The 11,068-nt window shown below is 39.2% G+C and overlaps 1 non-coding gene and 1 pseudogene across 1 annotated transcript; both read right to left on the bottom strand.

Annotated features, from left to right (window-relative positions):
* Positions 1–10,866, bottom strand: LOC103676674 (annotated as a pseudogene).
* On the bottom strand, positions 1,341–1,447 carry LOC121105978. Its single transcript, XR_005838710.1, has one exon. It is a non-coding gene; the product is annotated as a U6 spliceosomal RNA (small nuclear RNA).
* Positions 10,867–11,068: the final 202 nt, after the last annotated feature.

The raw sequence follows: 11,068 nt of genomic DNA, 5'->3' as shown, positions 1-11,068 counted from the left end.
TTAGAAATTAGAAGCCTGGAGAGGAAGTTTCAGAGCTGGTACAGGGGTCCTGCACGGATGCTGCTCGTGCCTCTTAGAGCGCAGTGAGGCTGGTCCGAGGGTGTGGGGAAAACCTGCAAATGGCCGAGCTGCTGCTGCAGGAGGAACTGTTGCTGCAGGAGGAACTGTCGCTGGAATGACCCCCACAGGAACGTCCAACGGGAAGAAAGGCCTTGCAGTCTCCCTGTAGCGCCTCCTTCTGGAAGAGCTACGAGGAGCAGCTTGCAAAGCAGGACCGGTTTGCAGCCTCAGCCCTCGGCCCCCAGCCACGCACAGAGGGGTGAGTTTGAGACTGAGAGACGACAGTCTAATGACCAGTCCTGGAAGGAATGGGAACAGGGTCGACCACAGGCCAGGAAAATAGTTCAAGCAAACTGGTAATAGTATTTACCATGTCCAAGTGTCCACTATGCATAGTTTCACCCACTTACTCATTAATCCTCAGGAAATCAGTATTGTTATTCACCTGTGGCGAAGGTGAAGCGCCCTAGCCTGGGGTAAACAACGCCCCACACTGACCGGGCACGTGAGGGCAGAACAGGGATCTGCTCGCAGGACTGTCCGATTGCAGAGCTCCACCCTTCACAGGATGCACAGTGTTTGCTCAAAATGGGCTCGGTGCATCCAAGCAGCCCGGGGTAGTGTGACTAGAAAAGTGGAGATTTGGAAAGGTGATTTTTGGCTAATTTGTGGAGGGGCAAGGGATTTGGGCCTTTTAGGCAATGGGAACCAGTGAAAATTTTGGAATACAGCAGTGAAATGGTGGAAACTTATTTTAGAGAGATTTATTTGGATTGAGCAAGATGATTTGAAGAGAGAGGAATCTGGGCCAGTGAGGCTCATGATGAATTACAGTAATTTAGAAAGGAGGTGATAGGGGCCTCGGTTTGGGTGGTGGCAATGAGAAAGAAAAGGCAGAACTATGTGGAAGGAAGAATGAACGGGAATGGAGAGACACAGATATTGCACAAAAAGTAGAACTCAAAGATAATTCTGAAGTTTTGGGGTGTAGATAACTAGCAGAATAATAATACTGCCTTTCGAAACAAATTCTGGGGATTCTGGAATGCCTTTCCTTTAAGAATGTGGCCTCTGCCTGGGCGCACTGCCCCATCCCCCAACAACCGTGACAGCATGGCGCCCCAGTGCTCTGCTGCCTCATCCTGGATTCTCATCAGCAAAGTCGATAATTTCGAATTGAGAGGTAACTACTTACTGCGTAGTCAGGGAAAATATTTGACTGGAGATGAGGAACTGGATTCTGTCAGCCTGTTATTGCTGTGGATTTTACTTTTTTTTTTTTGTATATGGAACGCTTCACGAATTTGCATGTGATCCTTGTGCAGGGACCGTGCTAATCTTCTCTGTCTGGTTCCAGCTTTAGTACATGTGCTGCCAAAGTGAGCACGCTGTGCATTTTACTTTGTCCAACTTGTGGCTAAGAGAGTTTATTAGGATAATGGATATCAGTGGTTCTCTAACTCTTACTCATCATAATCACCGGTGGAAATTTTAAATAATACAACACCTGGACCCATCTTCAGAGTATCTGATTTCAATTCATCTAGGACGGGACTTATTATTTTTTTATAGAGGGTGGGTCCCCTGTGGGGTGGGCCCAGCAAAAAGGGGGGGTCCTGGAAGAGGGGTGGGGCATGGTGGAAGGTGTGGTCAGGACCTAGTCTTTTTTTTTTTTTTAATTAGCATCTCTGATTATCTATTTGAATGCCTCTTCACATGCATTCTCTACGGACCTCAGGGTTTCACTAATGCAAGCCCCAGGCCCAAGGGTTGTCAGTGCAAGAGAACTCACCCAGAACAGTTGACCCCATTAAGGAAGGTGGTGAGCATTTTGCAAGATAAAGTGGCCAGAGAAGAAAATATCTCTGTTTACCAGAAAAGGCACAGCCTAGTAAGCATTTTAGATTTGCATGGCCTCAACCAATAAAAACTCATTTAATATTTTTAATCGAATGTGGGTACCGTGGGGATCTCTGAGAGGGATAGATTTTGCATATGACTGCAATTTTTAGATGAGCAGCACGTGATCCCCCAATTCACCAAAGGGTAGGTACTAAAGTCAGTACTTAAGGCAAAAGATAACCAACACTACCCTTGAAATTCCCATAAGGATATGAAGGTGGTAGAGCTCGTTCCCAGTTCAATACAGTTTTCCCTCTAGTGTTAAAACAGATTGCTTCTTCTCTGGACCCTTAAGAGATGGTTGGTTTGTGTTTAAAAAGGACTATTTGTACCTAAAAACAATATCTTTAATACAAACTTCACACCCAGAGGGCTGAGAAGCTTAAGTTGAGAGAGGCTCTGGCTTAGTAGCAAGGAGGGTATGTGAAGGAAATTTTCAAGTTGTCACAGTGGGAGGGTTGGCCTGCTCCAAGCTACTCTATCTTACCTGAGGGCAGAGGGCCCGGACAAGCTGTCTAGGCCGCTGTATCGGGGTACCATAACTAGTGGGTACAGGAATGAAGACACAAGTCCGTCTGGAGCAGACTCCTTCCGTTATGAGAGCAATCATTTGTGTGGCTAGTCTTAGTTATGTGAATGTAAAGGCACTAGACTCTCCTTGCCTAGGAAAAAGATGTAACAGAATTTTATAAAACGTTCTGTGGCTCATCAGTTTGCAAAAAGAGCCCTGGAGGCTTCTGTAAGGGAGTGGATGCAAGACCTCATGCTCTTCTTCCTGAGTTGAAATTAGAGAAACCAGCTTTTAAGAGTGTGGCCCTAACCATCTGCTGGCAAGGGAGGCTTCCAGATGCCCCAGAGGGGAATTCCTCATGACAGAATCTGCTGGTGATACAGGATGTACAAAGAAGAGTTCTCGAAAAACATATAGGTGAGACTGAGGAACCTCCAGACCTAGCCGCTAAGATGTGTTGTCACTCTTCGAGAGCAATGGCTGACTATGTGAGTGAACACGGAGAGCTTTAAACTTGGAGCCCAAGCATGAGCTTTGGGTTGGGCAGGGATCTGGCCCAGCAGGGTATCACCTGATACTTGAGCCAGAGTCCTTGTAACTCCACAGGATTCGTGTTCAGTGATGACACGATACTTTTAAAAGTCACAGAAGCAAGAATGCCCATAGGCCGAGGAGACTCTCCAGTTATGCCGTTTGGAAGTATCGCCCCACCTGGGCTCAGGGAGTCCCTGGGATTCTTGGGCAATTTGAAGTAGGAATCCCAAGAGAGCCCCTGGATTTCTGTAAATTAGGAATGATTAAGCAATAACCAGGGGAAATGTATAAAGCTGATAAAGATTTGGGGAAATACAATTCTTAGTAACATGTTGATATTTATGTGTTTCGAGACAACCAGCTATCAGGGACCATTCGGCATTTGAGATCTTTTTGATCATTTATAGGAAATTGATCAGAATGTGAATTTCTGATGCTTTCATGAGTGGGTCATTTTATATATATAAATTGAAGGTATTATATATATATATATAAATTGAAGATACTTCTTGAGCCACAAGAAGTATAGAGCTATAGGGAGCTATAGATTATTATAGGAAATCAGAGTTTTGTTGACTTTAAGAAGTATTTAGAAAGTAATGAGTAATGGTCTTCTACTCTTATATTTTAGTTAATATGGGTTATTTTCATTAGATTAACACTAAGAAGTCAATATTGTCATCTATTTGTGTCTCTCAGGAGCACTTCTAATTTTCCAATTGTAATCAACTCACAAAGTGTCCTTTGCAAAGGGTTGGCTCACATACTTATGCAGAGATTCAAAGCTAGGTATTATCTTGATATGTACTGTGTATCATGCTTGATGGGACTTTTTTTTTGAGGATGTAAATCAGAAATTGCTTGCAGAACAGTTGAATTATTCACTTATTCTTTTATTTTAAAAAAATCCTAATTTATTGAATATTTGCTACGTGCCTGGTGCTCTATAGTAGAATCAAAAGTGAGAAGTAAAAGGGGAATTGGTGCAGGGAAAGGGAGGGAAGGAGGGAAAGGAAACAATCATAATCATCCGTGGCTGGTTTTGTACTAGAATTGTAGCTTTATAGATTAATTTTAGTAAAAAGTTGACAGTTTACAGTATTAGGTCTTTCTATTGTAATCTCTCCATTCAAAGTATCTCTTATTTCCATTACTAAAGGTTTTAAGTTTTTTCTTATAATTCTGCACAATCATTGTTGTTTATATCCAGATATTTATATTGCTATTATGAGCAATAGAATCCTAAGCCGTTTCCCTACTTTTAATCTAAGTCCTCCTGCATCCACAACTACAAACCTATCCTCCTTTTAGATTGATTGAAGAGTTTTAAAATTATTTTTATTTCCTTAAAATAGGAAATTACACATTTTTGTCTTAATGGTTATCCTTAAAATTGAGACATGCTTACCTAACAATGCCTAAAGTTTATATTTCTTCCCTCCTCCCCAACAATATAAACAAGTTTAAAATGCTTAATTTTGGTCACTTCCTTTCCATCTTGATATTGTTACCAACACTTGATTTCACCTTTTTCTGTTACCAGAAATGAGTAATTCCTAGTTATTTTTATAAGTTCATTATTGTAAATTTCGCTGCATGTATACAAATTTATTTGCTCAGCTTTTCCTCTTGCATTTCTTTTGGAAAATATTTGTTCTGAAGTTCCTATAGATAGGATCTGTTCTTGGTAGATTTGTTTGTCTGAAATTTCTTTATTTTACTCTTGTTCTTTAATGATCGTTCAGCTGGATATAAAGTTATAGATTGATTTTTTTTCAGGGTTTTGAAAATATGATTCCAGCGCCTTCTTGTTTTCCCATCACAGTTCTGGAAAAGTCTACTTTTGGTCTGATTTTCTTTTCTAGGTAACTTGTCTTTTCTCTTTTGTAGCTTCTGAAATCTCTTTTTCTTCTACTCCCTGCACTTTTGCAACAATATATTTTTGTGTGGATTTATTTTGTTTTGGAACTACTTGGAACTTTGCTTCTTGACATTGAAGATTTATATCTTTCATCCATTCTGGAAATTGTTCATCTTTCTCACTTTCTCTCTTCTTCTTTTTTCAAAAGATTTTATTTATTTATTTATTTATTAAAAAGAGAGAGAGAGAGCATGCGCAAGCGGGGGGGGGGCAGAGGAAGAGGGAAAAGCAGACTCCCCACTGAGCAGGGAGCCCAACTCGGAGCTTGATCCCAGGAACCCAAGATCACGACCTGAGCCATAGGCAGATGCTTAACCAACTAAGCCGCCCAGGTGGTCCATCTCTCTTCTTTCTTTCCGGAATTCCTGTTATAAGACATATGATGGACCTATTAATTCTACTTTTCCTGTCCCTCAACTCCTTTCATATGTCCCATTTTTTTTAGTATCTTGGGCAGAATTCTAGGTAATTTCCTTAATTTCCTTAGATCTATCTTCCGCTTCACTAACTCTCTCTTTAGCTGTATCTACTTTTCTGTTTACCAGTGAATTTTTTTAAGGTACATTTAATCAGCATCATGATCAGCTATTACAGTTATCAATTAACAACATGTGAACAACAACAACAAAAAACTGCATTAAAACCTTCTGTTGGAATGCTTTTCACTTTTCAGAGAACAGAAACTAAATTATATGATTAGTCACAAATACCATCCTTATTTTTTTTTTCTTGTAGCAGTTAGGCTCTGCCACTGTGATTGACTGAGTTCACAAACCTATTGTAACCCATAGCTTTTCTGTCACTTCTCTGGCTCTCCTTTTCTGCAAACTTTTTTCTTGGCAGTAATTAAAATCTCTGCCACTGCTATAACTACTGGTGTTGCTTAGACACCCATAATGACCTTGGTTTTGTGGTTTGGCAAAGTACTGGCCTTCACCACCAAAAGAACCAGAAAAGTTTCCTTTCTTCATGGGTCCAGAATCTGAAGATTGATTGTTGTAATTGCCAAAGTTACTGTGGCTTCTACCACCTCCAAAACTTCTGTTATTACCAAATCAATTACTGCCATCATATCCACCACCACCAAAGCCATAACAACCCTGGAAGTTTCCTCCATGACCAAAGTTGTCATTCCCTCTAAAATAACCTCCACAACCCCTGCCAACATTTTAAGAACTACTTTGACCTACATGAGACACTGGCCATCTCTTGCTTAAGCAGGACTCTCATTACTTCACAGTTCTTGCTATTCATAGGATGGTATATCTGAATGACAGTCTTATCCATGGAGTTATGGTCGTAAAAGGTTATAAAAGCAAAACTTCTCTTCTTGTCACCATCCTCATCAGTAATGATTTCAATCACCTCAGTCTTCCCATGTTGCTCAAAATAATCTCTTACATGATGTTCTTCAGTGTCTTCTTTAATGCCACTAATGAAGGTCTTTTTCATAAGTAACTGTGCACCTGGTCTTGAAAAACCTTCTCTTGTGACACCTTCTTTGGTTCTATGACACTTCCTTCCATCTTGTGTGGCCTTGCATTCATGACTCCATATGCTTGCTCCACAATGGCTTATGTGACAAGCCCAAAGCTTCTAGAGTGCTTGGTGTTTAGATCTTTCATTGCTATGCAGTCTGTGAGTGTTACTCATATTTTTCAGTCTGCCACTGGTTATTTTGAAGTTCAAACCTTTAATGAAGAGCTTCTACAGTTCTTTGGGCTCTTTGAGAGATTCTGAATTATATATGGTAGTGGCCGTGGGAAAGAGTTTAACAGTGCTTCCTCAGTGGTGGCCGTAGGCAGAAAAAATCACTGTTTTAATAACAGTGGTTATATTTTTAATTACTGGATGTTCTTTTTAATTATTTTTCAAATATATTTTAGCTTTCTCTTTTTTCCTTTAAGTATTATGTACTATATTCATATGTATTATTCATTTTGCTTTTTAAAATCATTCCTAAACAGATTTGTTTTATAGTCTGTATATAGTAATTTTATTATCTGATATTCTTGGGAGTCTAAGTGTATGTTTTGTTTTTTATTTTCTGTGACTCTCAATCATGGTGGCTTATTTTGTAGTGTGTTTTGTAATTTTAAATTATCAACTCAGATTTGGTGAAGTATTACATGTGAGAATCCTCTGCGGCCTGGTTGAAAATGTCACCCTCAAAGAGGTTTGTTCTTGTCTCTGCTAGGCACCTCAATCTAGAACTATTTTGTTTTTTTTTTGTTTTGGGATGATACGTTGGCTAGACAATTTCTGAAGTGTGCAAGTTATGTTCGTTCTAATATCAACCTAAACAAAGAGAGGCTGGTAGCTGTAAATGGTCCAGGCTATATATTTATTTTAATTAATTTTTTCCTACCCTAATGCCATTTCAGAGCAAACTAGTTCCCAGTTGATTCCCTGTGCTGGTAGTCAGAGTTTTTCTAATTGAACTTATTGTCCTCTGAAGGTTCTGACTTCATGTGGGAAGAGATGGGATGCTGTATCCTAATTCCAACTCCTCACTTCAAGAAAGCCCAAAACCCTGTTTCCTGCCCTGCCCTGGTCTTTAATTTAAAACCCAATCTGCTAGGGGCACCTGAGTGGCTCAGTCAGTTAAGTGTCTGACTCTTGGTTTCAGTTCAGGTCATGACTTCCAGGTCATGAGATTGAGCCCCACTTTGGGCTCTGTGCTTATTATAGAGTCTGCTTGAGATTCTTCCTCTCCCTCTGCCCTTTCCCCACTGCTCACACACTTTCTTGCTCTCATCAGTCAATCAATAAATAAATACCCAATCTTCAAGAGAGGCAGATTAAGAAGCCTGCACTGGGGGCACTAAGGCTTGAGTTTTCAGCATCCTCTTCATATTTAACCTTTGGAGCTTTCCTATATTTGAAGGTGGGAATGGGGAGAGTTTACTTATGTATTTTAAAGGATGCTTATTTTACCTATGTCAAATTTCTGAGCATTTTGCGTCAGAAGGCTTCTTTTTAGGGTATTTAGTCTGCCATGTTACCAGAAATAGAAGTCTCATTTATATCATTTTCTTTATTCAGTGCTGTTTCCCCAACACTGGGGAAAATATTTGGTAGATGTAAATTGTGCCAGATATTTGTTGAATAAATAATTGTTAAATTAAGGAAGAGACTTGAATAACTTTTATACATTTTAAGAGAAAAATTTTGAAAGATAAGTTCTTAACCTCCAGGCAGCATTGGTAAGGGTGAGAATTTTAGGCCCAATTTAAGATCGATGAAAGGAAAATGGCATTTGGGGATGAGTTGATTCCCCTCATGGTTGTCAATATAATCTACACAGGGAACTGATTCTGCTATAGTTGTTATAAGGAAAATGCTTACATGTCCAAGAAATAGGGAAATTGCTTTTGGACATCATCTCACTCTATTTATTGGTCCAAAAGAATGAATCACATTCTAGGCGGGATTACACTCTCTGGATTTTATTTATTTATTTTAAGGACCACCTTCTCCATGATCTCACATTTCTTAGCAGCCTTCTCACAAATTAAAATGCATATCTGGGGACTTTTTTTTTCACCATGAATAAACATGTGTTTAAATCTATTCCAAACAGTTCTAGAATAATTGTGATAAATGCTCCACCCTTTCCCCTGACCCATCATTTAAGATTCCATTTAGACAAAGATTCTTTCTCACTCTCCTACACTCCTCAGATATTCATATAAGGTCTTGTCATTGGTTCCCTTACACTCTGAAGAGACTTACTTTTGCTAATTTGACCACCATCAGAAAAAATCCCCAACTACAAGATTGGATTAAGTGAAGTGTTGATTCAAGATCAATTAGAGGTCAGGGCCAGCAACATGTATTATTCCAGCCCTGCTGGATTGTTTTCACATTAGAAGGTAGAGGAAAGGTCACCTGTTGTTTCTAGGGACAATATCTAATAATCTAGGATTATACAAACCTCCCCAACTTGCTTTGTGGAGAGAAAGACCACCTATCCTTTATGTTAAATGAAGTGAAAATATTATTAACCCTAATAGATGCTAATATCATATTTATATGCACTTTGTACCTCTAAAACTATTTTAAAATACATTGTTACATTTGATTCAATTCTGAAAATTTTTTTCTTGGGCTTTGTTGCTAAGGAAATTTTAACTGTCTCTCTTCCTCAGTGTAAGTGGACAAGACTATTATGAAAACTATTTTTAAAAATTATTGACATGTTAATTCAACCTGAATAAAAGCATTAGGTAGGGGTTTGAGGAAAACTTAAATAAATCATGATTTATACCATGTTTGAGTTGGTTCATGATATTTTTAACCATCTTCAAATGTGGGTTGTATCTCCATCTGACAAGGAAAGTAGATTTCTTATGACCAGAAATCCCAGATTTTCTAGGAGGATTTAGAAGCCATTTTATTTTAAATAAAAGTGCTTTGTTAAATGAATAACTAAAAGTCACGTTCTGGTAGAACTTGGTTAAATGTGTATCTAACATGATTTTTTTTTCTCTGGATTGCATATAAATTTAATCAGAAATCATAGAAATATTTTGACAGTCTACACATTCTAATTTTTGTTTGGAAAATGTGGTCATTGAACCAACCAAGTCATTTTCAAGCTCATTGGACAGAATACTTCTGACTAAGTTTTAATCAGAGGATGCTCTGATATACTGGAAAGGACACTGGAGTGAGAGTTGGAAGACAAATATTTGAGTCCAGACCCTGCCTCTTATAAGTCTTTTTATCATCTTGGGCCAATTACCAAATCTCTCTGAAATTTGTCTCGTCTTAAAAAAAGAGGATAATCGTGTCTATATCTAAGGGTAGTTGTAAGGCCTAAATCCAAGCGTGCACGAGAAACTGCTTGTCAGGTAAGAAGCAAAGGACACGTGTTCTGTGTTAGCCCTCCCCGAAGGTTCTGAGCAAGGGCACGTTTGTCTTAGTCCCTGCTGCGTTTCCAGTACTGTATGTAGCACAGCAGCTGACTCACAGGAGATGCTCAATACAGACTGATGGAATGAATGATAACTGTTCTTCCCTGAAGGTGATTCAGCGTGTTGTTTATATCACCGTCTGAACCATGAAATTTCTTTTGTTTTCCCATGAACAAGATATGGAGGTTAGAATAAATTATGTGCATTGTTCCTTCCAAATGTGACGTTCTATGATTCTATGAATCCTCACTCTCAGACTCTTGGAAGTGTCATGTAACCTCATTGATCTGTTGAAGTCTCGTATCCATATGACAGAACAACACAATTCTCAGACACCATTTAATTGTATGTCTACAATATACAAACCAGAAGGATAATCCTGACCCAATCACTTAGTCAGTTCAGAAAAAGTGAAAGAAAATCACCAGTGAATGAATGGTTAATAGCTAGAAGCATTCAAATTCATTTGTCTGTATAGTATACTGAGTAATATTCTTACTCCAGTTCCTAAGCCCTGTAGAAGAGGGAAATTTCTCATCTGTGAATCATGATCCTAATAAAATCTCCAAGGGCTGGTGTAAATACCCACAAAACACTGGTGCTTGTTATTTCCTGAGAGTTGCTGAGAAGATAAGCCATTGTTTATAGTTACAGCAATATGTAAGAAAATTAAACCCGTACTCCCTTCTTCTCCTCGTCCTCTTAGGCTGGGAATATTTGTCTTGATTAAGCATGATTCCACAATGACAACTCAGAGTTCAAGGCCTTTCATGAAGTCTTCATTACTATTGGAGAATAATGATCAAGGGACAGATGTCAAAGTTTATTTGGGTGGGTAGACTTTTGGAGACTCCAATTCAGTTTTCGTTTTCTATGTTTCCTGCTATTTGTTCGGCTGGTGTGTCACCTCCACCTGTCACATGAAGCCCCGAAACATTCACAGATGGGTTTGCCATGCTCCCCAGCCTCTGCTGAAGTAACCAGGGTGAGCAATCTGGCTGACTGGACACTGGATGCATCTTCGTCATTTAATTATTTGAATTGGGTTTACGGGCAGTAATATGATTCCTCTCATCCGTGCAACTTAGGAAGGACTGCGGTGCTATTAAAATAGGATTGGGTGGACTGCCTGGGGAAATCCAGAGCCTATGATTCAATTACAGGGGCTTTCACAGGGTCAGTCACTACTCGGAAATTACAAAATCAAGTCAAGATCCAAAA

Source organism: Ursus maritimus, unplaced genomic scaffold (genome assembly GCF_017311325.1).
Source record: "Ursus maritimus isolate PB19 unplaced genomic scaffold, ASM1731132v1 scaffold_3, whole genome shotgun sequence".
Taxonomy (NCBI): Eukaryota; Metazoa; Chordata; class Mammalia; order Carnivora; family Ursidae; genus Ursus; species Ursus maritimus.
This window is presented reverse-complemented; position numbering and strand designations above follow the sequence as displayed.